The sequence below is a fragment of the Stenella coeruleoalba genome (assembly GCF_951394435.1).
Source record: "Stenella coeruleoalba genome assembly, chromosome: 7".
NCBI lineage: Eukaryota > Metazoa > Chordata > Mammalia > Artiodactyla > Delphinidae > Stenella > Stenella coeruleoalba.
This window is the reverse complement of record NC_137153.1, coordinates 2,353,257-2,365,907: the sequence shown is the minus strand read 5'-3', so window position 1 is coordinate 2,365,907 and position 12,651 is coordinate 2,353,257. Positions and strand designations below refer to the sequence as shown.

The following is a 12,651-nucleotide window of genomic DNA, read 5'->3' as shown; positions in this document are numbered from 1 at the left end:
ACTCTCCAAGTGGGGAGAGTGTTAGTAAAGCGTCTGGAATGTTGCACCCGAGTACCAGGGGAGGAAAACTGAGACATATTTGAACACGTCTCTCATTCACATGGTTGACCTTACTTGGGTTCCACATGCATGTTTTAGCTGAAGGAAGAATACCTTAAACCTGGAGAGTTGAGACCCGTGTAATGGGTACCATGCAATATGACTTCAAACGGTCTTCATTTGCTCACCGAACCTCTCCAATCCTATCACTGCTGCGTTTATGCCCCTGTACACACGCTTGATTCTCTTTCGGAGACATAGCAATCCATAGGTTTTAAGATACTTACTAGTCAGGTACATTCTTAGGCGTTTAATATGCGGTGTTGAGTCCATTTCGTTGAGCAAGGAGTAGCTCTTGTCTATTCCATATTTGGCTTAAGGAACTTTATCTGTGCTCATTTCAATCTCTGGTTTTATGCAGCACCCCAACTCACCTTTCCCCTTAAGCAAGCATAAGTTGGTTTTCTAAATTTGAGACCCTGTTCTGTTCTGTAATTCAGTTCCTGTGTAGCCAAGTTTACATTCCATGTATTACTGATATCTTATGATGTTTCTTTTTCTGTGTGACTTATTTCAGTTAGAATCATCATACCTGAATCCACTCATTGTGCTGCTAAGGGCCAGATGACACAGATTTCATTGCTGAGTGATATTGCTTTGTAAGTAAATACCACAACTTCTTTATCCATTTTTCACTTTCTGCGATGTTGAACTTGTACTGTAAACGAGGTTCTTGTAAACAGAGCCGTTCGAAACTTTGGGGTGGCTGTGTCTTTTTGATTTTAATTTCCCTAAGCTATAGGACCATAAGTGGCAGTGCCCTAGGCTCTGTTGCTTTGTTTTTTAGATGTTTCAGGAAACACCATACATTTCTCCCGAGTGGTTGTTGGCAATTTACATCCCGCCCATCAGCATAACAAGGCTCCCAGTTCTCCATGGCCTGTCCTGCCTTTCTGGATTTTACACTTTTTTCAGATGGCCCTTTTGACCGGGGGGAAGTGAGACTTCATTGTAGTGCAGATTTCCTTTGCAAGCTTGCTTGGTTGGCCAAAAAGGGCGTATGCGTTTTTTCCTGAATATATTCAGGAAAAAACGCATACGCCCTTTTTGGCCAAGTGCATCATTGTGGACGTTCTGCCTCTTTTCCTATGCTTTCAATGCAATTCCAGTCTACCTCCTGAAATCGGTTTCCTGCAATTCTGCCCCGCTTTCAAGTCCTCTTGGCAGCCTTACTTCAGTCTATTTTTGGACGATAGCTGTCATTTATAACTCTGCAGGTTTGTGAATTACAGTGCCCCTGAGCTCCTTTCTTCAACTCGCTTTCTTTTTAGCTGGCCGCAACACCGCAGGATGGCTTCAGGCCCTAATCTGGTCCGGCACGGCACGCTGAGCCTTTGGTTATTTCCTCTTCCTGGTGGGAAATGAGAGTTAAATTTGCCCGTCCAGACACCTCCAGCTAGCCTCTCATTGGTTCTCGCTATTCCTGTTCATCTTCCGCAGAAATTGCAAACTGGGCCAAACAGGAGGTTAAAGGCGCTGACTCTCCAAGTGGGGAGAGTGTTAGTAAAGCATCTGGAATGTTGCACCCGAGTACCAGGGGAGGAAAACTGAGACATATTTGAACACGTCTCTCGTTCACATGGTTGATCATACTTGGGTTCCACGTGCATGTTTTAGCTGAAGGAAGAATACCTTAAACCTGGAGAGTTCAGACCCGTGTAATGGGTATCATGCAATATGACTTCAAAGGGTCTTCATTTGCTCACCGAACATCTCCAATCCTATCACTGCTGCGTTTATGCCCCTGTACACACGCTTGATTCTCTTTCGGAGACATAGCAATCCATAGGTTTTAAGATACTTACTAGTCAGGTACATTCTTAGGCGTTTAATATGCGGTGTTGAGTCCATTTCGTTGAGCAAGGAGTAGCTCTTGTCTATTCCATATTTGGCTTAAGGAACTTTATCTGTGCTCATTTCAATCTCTGGTTTTATGCAGCATCCCAACTCACCTTTACCCTTAAGCAAGCATAAGTTGGTTTTCTAAATTTGAGACCCTGTTCTGTTCTGTAATTCAGTTCCTGTGTAGCCAAGTTTACATTCCGTGTATTACTGATATCTTATGATGTTTCTTTTTCTGTGTGACTTATTTCAGTTAGAATCATCATACCTGAATCCACTCATTGTGCTGCTAAGGGCCTGATGACATAGATTTCATTGCTGAGTGATATTGCTTTGTAAGTAAATACCACAACTTCTTTATCCATTTTTCACTTTCTGCGATGTTGAACTTGTACTCTAAACGAGGTTCTTGTAATCAGAGGCGTCCCAAACTTTGGGGTGGCTGTGTCTTTTTGATTTTAATTTCCCTAAGCTATAGGAACATAAGTGGCAGTGCCCTAGGCTCTGTTGCTTTGTTTTTTAGATGTTTCAGGAAACACCATACACTTATCCCAAGTGTCTGTTGGCAATTTACATCCCGCCCATCAGCATAACAAGGCTCCCAGTTCTCCATGGCCTGTCCTGCCTTTCTGGATTTTACACTTTTTTCAGATGGCCCTTTTGACCGGGGGGAAGTGAGACTTCATTGTAGTGCAGATTTCCTTTGCAAGCTTGCTTGGTTGGCCAAAAAGGGCGTATGCGTTTTTTCCTGAATATATTCAGGAAAAAACGCATACGCCCTTTTTGGCCAAGTGCATCATTGTGGACCTTAGGCCTCTTTTCCTATGCTTTCAATGCAATTCCAGTCTACCTCCTGAAATCGGTTTCCTGCAATTCTGCCCCGCTTTCAAGTCCTCTTGGCAGCCTTACTTCAGTATATTTTGGACGATAGCTGTCATTTATAACTCTGCAGGTTTGTGAATTACAGTGCCCCTGAGCTCCTTTCTTCAACTCGCTTTCTTGTGAGCTGGCCGCAACACCGCAGGATGGCTTCAGGCCCTAATCTGGTTCCGGCCCGGCATTCTGAGCCTTTGGTTAATTCCTCTTCCTGGTGGGAAATGAGAGTTAAATTTGCCCGTCCAGACACCTGCAGCTAGCCTCTCATTGGTTCTCGCTATTCCTGTTCATCTTCCGCAGAAATTGCAAACTGGGCCAAACAGGAGGTTAAAGGGACTGACTCTCCAAGTCGGGAGAGTGTTAGTAAAGCGTCTGGAGTGTTGCACCCGAGTACCAGGGTAGGAAAACTGAGACATATTTGAACACGTCTCCCGTTCACATGGTTGATCATACTCTGGGTTCCACATGCATGTTTTAGCTGAAGGAAGAATACCTTAAACCTGGAGAGTTGAGACCCGTGGAATGGGTACCGTGCAATATGACTTCAAAGGGTCTTCATTTGCTCACCGAACCTCTCCAATCCTATCACTGCTGCATTTATGCCCCTGTACACACGCTTGATTCTCTTTTGGAGACATAGCAATCCATAGGTTTTAAGATACTTACTAGTCAGGTACATTCTTAGGCGTTTAATATGGGGTTTTGAGTCCATTTCGTTGAGCAAGGAGTAGCTCTTGTCTATTCCATATTTGGCTTAAGGAACTTTATCTGTGCTCATTTCAATCTCTGGTTTTATGCAGCACCCCAAATCACCTTTCCCCTTAAGCAAGCATAAGTTGGTTTTCTAAATTTGAGACCCTGTTCTGTTTTGGAATGCAGTTCCTGTGTAGCCAAGTTTACATTCCGTGTATTAGTGATATCTTATGATGTTTCTTTTTCTGTGTGACTTATTTCAGTTAGAATCATCATACCTGAATCCACTCATTATGCTGCTACGGGCCTGATGACATAGATTTCATTGCTGAGTGATACTGCATTGTACGTAAGTACCACAAGTTCTTTATCCATTTTTCACTTTCTGTGATATTGAACTTGTACGGTAAACGAGGTTCTTGTAAACGGAGGCGTCCCAAACTTTGGGGTGGCTGTGTCTTTTTGATTTTAATTTCCCTAAGCTATAGGACCATAAGTGGAAGTGCCCTAGGCTCTGTTGCTTTGTTTTTTAGATGTTTCAGGAAACACCATACACTTCTCCTGAGTGTTTGTTGGCAATTTACATCCCGCCCATCAGCATAACAAGGCTCCCAGTTCTCCATGGCCTGTCCTGCCTTTCTGGATTTTACACTTTTTTCAGATGGCCCTTTTGACCGGGGGGAAGTGAGACTTCATTGTAGTGCAGATTTCCTTTGCAAGTTTGCTTGGTTGGCCAAAAAGGGCGTATGCGTTTTTTCCTGAATATATTCAGGAAAAAACGCATACGCCCTTTTTGGCCAAGTGCATCATTGTGGACGTTCTGCCTCTTTTCCTATGCTTTCAATGCAATTCCAGTCTACCTCCTGAAATCGGTTTCCTGCAATTCTGCCCCGCTTTCAAGTCCTCTTGGCAGCCTTACTTCAGTCTATTTTTGGACGATAGCTGTCATTTATAACTCTGCAGGTTTGTGAATTACAGTGACCCTGAGCTCCTTTCTTCAACTCGCTTTCTTTTGAGCTGGCTGCAACACCGCAGGATGGCTTCAGGCCCTAATGTGGTTCCGGTACGGCATGCTGAGCCTTTGGTTATTTCCTCTTCCTGGTGGGAAATGAGAGTTAAATTTGCCCGTCCAGACACCTCCAGCTAGTCTCTCATTGGTTCTCGCTATTCCTGTTCATCTTCCGCAGAAATTGCAAACTGTGCCAAACAGGAGGTTAAAGGCGCTGACTCTCCAAGTGGGGAGAGTGTTAGTAAAGCGTCTGGAATGTTGCACCCGAGTACCAGGGGAGGAAAACTGAGACATATTTGAACACGTCTCCCGATCACATGGTTGATCATACTCTGGGTTCCACATGCATGTTTTAGCTGAAGGAAGAATACCTAAAACCTGGGTAGTTGAAACCCGTGGAATGGGTACCATGCAATATGACTTCAAAGGGTCTTCATTTGCTCACCGACACTCTCCCATCCTATCACTGCTGCGTTTATGCCCCTGTACACATGCTTGATTCTCTTTCGGAGACATAGCAATCCCTAGATTTTAAGATACTTACTAGTCAGGTACATTCTTAGGTGTTTAATATGCGGTGTTGAGTCCATTTCTTTGAGCAAGGAGTAGCTCTTGTCTATTCCATATTTGGCTTAAGGAACTTTATCTGTGCTCATTTCAATCTCTGGTTTTATGCAGTACCCCAACTCACCTTTACCCTTAAGCAAGCATAAGTTGGTTTTCTAAATTTGAGACCCTGTTCTGTTCTGTAATTCAGTTCCTGTGTAGCCAAGTTTACATTCCGTGTATTACTGATATCTTATGATGTTTCTTTTTCTGTGTGACTTATTTCAGTTAGAATCATCATACCTGAATCCACTCATTGTGCTACTAAGGGCCTGATGACACAGATTTCATTGCTGAGTGATATTGCTTTGTAAGTAAATACCACAACTTTTTTATCCATTTTTCACTTTCTGCGATGTTGAACTTGTACTGTAAACGAGGTTCTTGTAAACAGAGCCATTCCAAACTTTGGGGTGGCTGTGTCTTTTTGATTTTAAATTCCCTAAGCTATAGGACCATAAGTGGAAGTGCCCTAGGCTCTGTTGCTTTGTTTTTTAGATGTTTCAGGAAACACCATACACTTCTCCCGAGTGGTTGTTGGCAATTTACATCCCGCCCTTCAGCATAACAAGGCTCCCAGTTCTCCATGGCCTGTCCTGCCTTTCTGGATTTTACACTTTTTTCAGATGGCCCTTTTGACCGGGGGGAAGTGAGACTTCATTGTAGTGCAGATTTCCTTTGCAAGCTTGCTTGGTTGGCCAAAAAGGGCGTATGCGTTTTTTCCTGAATATATTCAGGAAAAAACGCATACACCCTTTTTGACCAAGTGCATCATTGTGGACGTTCTGCCTCTTTTCCTATGCTTTCAATGCAATTCCAGTCTACCTCCTGAAATCGGTTTCCTGCAATTCTGCCCCGCTTTCAAGTCCTCTTGGCAGCCTTACTTCAGTCTATTTTTGGACGATAGCTGTCATTTATAACTCTGCAGGTTTGTGAATTACAGTGCCCCTGAGCTCCTTTCTTCAACTCGCTTTCCTTTGAGCTGGCCGCAACACCGCAGGATGGCTTCAGGCCCTAATCTGGTTCCGGCACGGCACGCTGAGCCTTTGGTTATTTCCTCTTCCTGGTGGGAAATGAGAGTTAAATTTGCCCGTCCAGACACCTCCAGCTAGTCTCTCATTGGTTCTCGCTATTCCTGTTCATCTTCCGCAGAAATTGCAAACTGTGCCAAACAGGAGGTTAAAGGCGCTGACTCTCCAAGTGGGGAGAGTGTTAGTAAAGCGTCTGGAATGTTGCACCCGAGTACCAGGGGAGGAAAACTGAGACATATTTGAACACGTCTCCCGATCACATGGTTGATCATACTCTGGGTTCCACATGCATGTTTTAGCTGAAGGAAGAATACCTAAAACCTGGGTAGTTGAAACCCGTGGAATGGGTACCATGCAATATGACTTCAAAGGGTCTTCATTTGCTCACCGAACCTCTCCAATCCTATCACTGCTGCGTTTATGCCCCTGTACACATGCTTGATTCTCTTTCGGAGACATAGCAATCCCTAGATTTTAAGATACTTACTAGTCAGGTACATTCTTAGGCGTTTAATATGCGGTATTGAGTCCATTTCTTTGAGCAAGGAGTAGCTCTTGTCTATTCCATATTTGGCTTAAGGAACTTTATCTGTGCTCATTTCAATCTCTGGTTTTATGCAGTACCCCAACTCACCTTTACCCTTAAGCAAGCATAAGTTGGTTTTCTAAATTTGAGACCCTGTTCTGTTCTGTAATTCAGTTCCTGTGTAGCCAAGTTTCCATTCCGTGTATTACTGATATCTTATGATGTTTCTTTTTCTGTGTGACTTATTTCAGTTAGAATCATCATACCTGAATCCACTCATTGTGCTACTAAGGGCCTGATGACACAGATTTCATTGCTGAGTGATATTGCTTTGTAAGTAAATACCACAACTTTTTTATCCATTTTTCACTTTCTGCGATGTTGAACTTGTACTGTAAACGAGGTTCTTGTAAACAGAGCCGTTCCAAACTTTGGGGTGGCTGTGTCTTTTTGATTTTAAATTCCCTAAGCTATAGGACCATAAGTGGAAGAGCCCTAGGCTCTGTTGCTTTGTTTTTTAGATGTTTCAGGAAACACCATACACTTCTCCCGAGTGGTTGTTGGCAATTTACATCCCGCCCTTCAGCATAACAAGGCTCCCAGTTCTCCATGGCCTGTCCTGCCTTTCTGGATTTTACACTTTTTTCAGATGGCCCTTTTGACCGGGGGGAAGTGAGACTTCATTGTAGTGCAGATTTCCTTTGCAAGCTTGCTTGGTTGGCCAAAAAGGGCGTATGCGTTTTTTCCTGAATATATTCAGGAAAAAACGCATACGCCCTTTTTGGCCAAGTGCATCATTTTGGACGTTCTGCCTCTTTTCCTATGCTTTCAATGCAATTCCAGTCTACCTCCTGAAATCGGTTTCCTGCAATTCTGCCCCGCTTTCAAGTCCTCTTGGCAGCCTTACTTCAGTCTATTTTTGGACGATAGCTGTCATTTATAACTCTGCAGGTTTGTGAATTACAGTGCCCCTGAGCTCCTTTCTTCAACTCGCTTTCTTTTGAGCTGGCCGCAACACCGCAGGATGGCTTCAGGCCCTAATCTGGTTCCGGCACGGCACGCTGAGCCTTTGGTTATTTCCTCTTCCTGGTGGGAAATGAGAGTTAAATTTGCCCGTCCAGACACCTCCAGCTAGTCTCTCATTGGTTCTCGCTATTCCTGTTCATCTTCCGCAGAAATTGCAAACTGTGCCAAACAGGAGGTTAAAGGCGCTGACTCTCCAAGTGGGGAGAGTGTTAGTAAAGCGTCTGGAATGTTGCACCCGAGTACCAGGGGAGGAAAACTGAGACATATTTGAACACGTCTCCCGATCACATGGTTGATCATACTCTGGGTTCCACATGCATGTTTTAGCTGAAGGAAGAATACCTAAAACCTGGGTAGTTGAAACCCGTGGAATGGGTACCATGCAATATGACTTCAAAGGGTCTTCATTTGCTCACCGAACCTCTCCAATCCTATCACTGCTGCGTTTATGCCCCTGTACACATGCTTGATTCTCTTTCGGAGACATAGCAATCCCTAGATTTTAAGATACTTACTAGTCAGGTACATTCTTAGGCGTTTAATATGCGGTGTTGAGTCAATTTCTTTGAGCAAGGAGTAGCTCTTGTCTATTCCATATTTGGCTTAAGGAACTTTATCTGTGCTCATTTCAATCTCTGGTTTTACGCAGTACCCCAACTCACCTTTACCCTTAAGCAAGCATAAGTTGGTTTTCTAAATTTGAGACCCTGTTCTGTTCTGTAATTCAGTTCCTGTGTAGCCAAGTTTCCATTCCATGTATTACTGATATCTTATGATGTTTCTTTTTCTGTGTGACTTATTTCAGTTAGAATCATCATACCTGAATCCACTCATTGTGCTACTAAGGGCCTGATGACACAGATTTCATTGCTGAGTGATATTGCTTTGTAAGTAAATACCACAACTTTTTTATCCATTTTTCACTTTCTGCGATGTTGAACTTGTACTGTAAACGAGGTTCTTGTAAACAGAGCCATTCCAAACTTTGGGGTGGCTGTGTCTTTTTGATTTTAAATTCCCTAAGCTATAGGACCATAAGTGGAAGTGCCCTAGGCTCTGTTGCTTTGTTTTTTAGATGTTTCAGGAAACACCATACACTTCTCCCGAGTGGTTGTTGGCAATTTACATCCCGCCCTTCAGCATAACAAGGCTCCCAGTTCTCCATGGCCTGTCCTGCCTTTCTGGATTTTACACTTTTTTCAGATGGCCCTTTTGACCGGGGGGAAGTGAGACTTCATTGTAGTGCAGATTTCCTTTGCAAGCTTGCTTGGTTGGCCAAAAAGGGCGTATGCGTTTTTTCCTGAATATATTCAGGAAAAAACGCATACGCCCTTTTTGGCCAAGTGCATCATTGTGGACGTTCTGCCTCTTTTCCTATGCTTTCAATGCAATTCCAGTCTACCTCCTGAAATCGGTTTCCTGCAATTCTGCCCCGCTTTCAAGTCCTCTTGGCAGCCTTACTTCAGTCTATTTTTGGACGATAGCTGTCATTTATAACTCTGCAGGTTTGTGAATTACAGTGCCCCTGAGCTCCTTTCTTCAACTCGCTTTCTTTTGAGCTGGCCGCAACACCGCAGGATGGCTTCAGGCCCTAATCTGGTTCCGGCACGGCACGCTGAGCCTTTGGTTATTTCCTCTTCCTGGTGGGAAATGAGAGTTAAATTTGCCCGTCCAGACACCTCCAGCTAGCCTCTCATTGGTTCTCGCTATTCCTGTTCATCTTCCGCAGAAATTGCAAACTGGGCCAAACCCGAGGTTAAAGGCGCTGACTCTCCAAGTGGGGAGAGTGTTAGTAAAGCATCTGGAATGTTGCACCCGAGTACCAGGGGAGGAAAACTGAGACATATTTGAACACGTCTCTCGTTCACATGGTTGATCATACTTGGGTTCCACGTGCATGTTTTAGCTGAAGGAAGAATACCTTAAACCTGGAGAGTTGAGACCCGTGTAATGGGTATCATGCAATATGACTTCAAAGGGTCTTCATTTGCTCACCGAACCTCTCCAATCCTATCACTGCTGCGTTTATGCCCCTGTACACACGCTTGATTCTCTTTCGGAGACATAGCAATCCATAGGTTTTAAGATACTTACTAGTCAGGTACATTCTTAGGCGTTTAATATGCGGTGTTGAGTCCATTTCGTTGAGCAAGGAGTAGCTCTTGTCTATTCCATATTTGGCTTAAGGAACTTTATCTGTGCTCATTTCAATCTCTGGTTTTATGCAGCACCCCAACTCACCTTTCCCCTTAAGCAAGCATAAGTTGGTTTTCTAAATTTGAGACCCTGTTCTGTTCTGTAATTCAGTTCCTGTGTAGCCAAGTTTACATTCCGTGTATTACTGATATCTTATGATGTTTCTTTTTCTGTGTGACTTATTTCAGTTAGAATCATCATACCTGAATCCACTCATTGTGCTGCTAAGGGCCTGATGACATAGATTTCATTGCTGAGTGATATTGCTTTGTAAGTAAATACCACAACTTCTTTATCCATTTTTCACTTTCTGCGATGTTGAACTTGTACTCTAAACGAGGTTCTTGTAATCAGAGGCGTCCCAAACTTTGGGGTGGCTGTGTCTTTTTGATTTTAATTTCCCTAAGCTATAGGACCATAAGTGGCAGTGCCCTAGGCTCTGTTGCTTTGTTTTTTAGATGTTTCAGTAAACACCATACACTTCTCCCAAGTGTCTGTTGGCAATTTACATCCCGCCCATCAGCATAACAAGGCTCCCAGTTCTCCATGGCCTGTCCTGCCTTTCTGGATTTTACACTTTTTTCAGATGGCCCTTTTGACCGGGGGGAAGTGAGACTTCATTGTAGTGCAGATTTCCTTTGCAAGCTTGCTTGGTTGGCCAAAAAGGGCGTATGCGTTTTTTCCTGAATATATTCAGGAAAAAACGCATACGCCCTTTTTGGCCAAGTGCATCATTGTGGACGTTCTGCCTCTTTTCCTATGCTTTCAATGCAATTCCAGTCTACCTCCTGAAATCGGTTTCCTGCAATTCTGCCCCACTTTCAAGTCCTCTTGGCAGCCTTACTTCAGTCTATTTTTGGACGATAGCTGTCATTTATAACTCTGCAGGTTTGTGAATTACAGTGCCCCTGAGCTCCTTTCTACAACTCGCTTTCTTGTGAGCTGGCCGCAACACCGCAGGATGGCTTCAGGCCCTAATCTGGTTCCGGCCCGGCATGCTGAGCCTTTGGTTAATTCCTCTTCCTGGTGGGAAATGAGAGTTAAATTTGCCCGTCCAGACACCTGCAGCTAGCCTCTCATTGGTTCTCGCTATTCCTGTTCATCTTCCGCAGAAATTGCAAACTGGGCCAAACAGGAGGTTAAAGGGACTGACTCTCCAAGTCGGGAGAGTGTTAGTAAAGCATCTGGAATGTTGCACCCGAGTACCAGGGTACGAAAACTGAGACATATTTGAACACGTCTCCCGATCACATGGTTGATCATACTCTGGGTTCCACATGCATCTTTTAGCTGAAGGAAGAATACCTTAAACCTGGAGAGTTGAGACCCGTGGAATGGGTACCGTGCAATATGACTTCAAAGGGTCTTCATTTGCTCACCGAACCTCTCCAATCCTATCACTGCTGCGTTTATGCCCCTGTACACACGCTTGATTCTCTTTTGGAGACATAGCAATCCATAGGTTTTAAGATACTTACTAGTCAGGTACATTCTTAGGCGTTTAATATGGGGTGTTGAGTCCATTTCGTTGAGCAAGGAGTAGCTCTTGTCTATTCCATATTTGGCTTAAGGAACTTTATCTGTGCTCATTTCAATCTCTGGTTTTATGCAGCACCCCAACTCACCTTTCCCCTTAAGCAAGCATAAGTTGGTTTTCTAAATTTGAGACCCTGTTCTGTTTTGGAATGCAGTTCCTGTGTAGCCAAGTTTACATTCCGTGTATTAGTGATATCTTATGATGTTTCTTTTTCTGTGTGACTTATTTCAGTTAGAATCATCGTACCTGAATCCACTCATTATGCTGCTACGGGCCTGATGACATAGATTTCATTGCTGAGTGATACTGCATTGTACGTAAGTACCACAAGTTCTTTATCCATTTTTCACTTTCTGTGATATTGAACTTGTACAGTAAACGAGGTTCTTGTAAACGGAGGCGTCCCGAACTTTGGGGTTGCTGTGTCTTTTTGATTTTAATTTCCCTAAGCTATAGGACCATAAGTGGAAGTGCCCTAGGCTCTGTTGCTTTGTTTTTTAGATGTTTCAGGAAACACCATACACTTCTCCTGAGTGTCTGTTGGCAATTTACATCCCGCCCATCAGCATAACAAGGCTCCCAGTTCTCCATGGCCTGTCCTGCCCTTCTGGATTTTACACTTTTTTCAGATGGCCCTTTTGACCGGGGGGAAGTGAGACTTCATTGTAGTGCAGATTTCCTTTGCAAGTTTGCTTGGTTGGCCAAAAAGGGCGTATGCGTTTTTTCCTGAATATATTCAGGAAAAAACGCATACGCCCTTTTTGGCCAAGTGCATCATTGTGGACGTTCTGCCTCTTTTCCTATGCTTTCAATGCAATTCCAGTCTACCTCCTGAAATCGGTTTCCTGTAATTCTGCCCCGCTTTCAGGTCCTCTTGGCAGCCTTACTTCAGTATATTTTTGGACGATAGCTGTCATTTATAACTCTGCAGGTTTGTGAATTACAGTGCCCCTGAGCTCCTTTCTTCAACTCGCTTTCTTGTGACCTGGCCGCAACACCGCAGGATGTCTTCAGGCCCTAATCTGGTTCTGGCACGGCACGCTGAGCCTTTGGTTAATTCCTCTTCCTGGTGGGAAATGAGAGTTAAATTTGCCCATCCAGACACCTCCAGCTAGTCTCTCATTGGTTCTCGCTATTCCTGTTCATCTTCCACAGAAATTGCAAACTGGGCCAAACAGGAGGTTAAAGGGACTGACTCTCCAAGTCGGGA

The 12,651-nt window shown here is 43.9% G+C and overlaps 1 long non-coding RNA gene across 14 annotated transcripts in view; it reads left to right on the top strand.

Moving 5' to 3' along the window:
• The window catches only part of LOC307189637, a 2,307,304-nt gene that overhangs the window by 1,672,839 nt on the left and 621,814 nt on the right, over window positions 1-12,651 (top strand). Inside the window, exon 11 of one of the 14 annotated variants that reach the window (XR_013829243.1) lies at window positions 621-701. The exons of the other annotated variants lie outside the window; for them this stretch is intronic. This is a non-coding gene — a long non-coding RNA (uncharacterized lncRNA). Of the gene's footprint in view, window positions 1-620; window positions 702-12,651 lie in introns of those variants that run through there. 14 annotated transcript variants of the gene reach the window in all.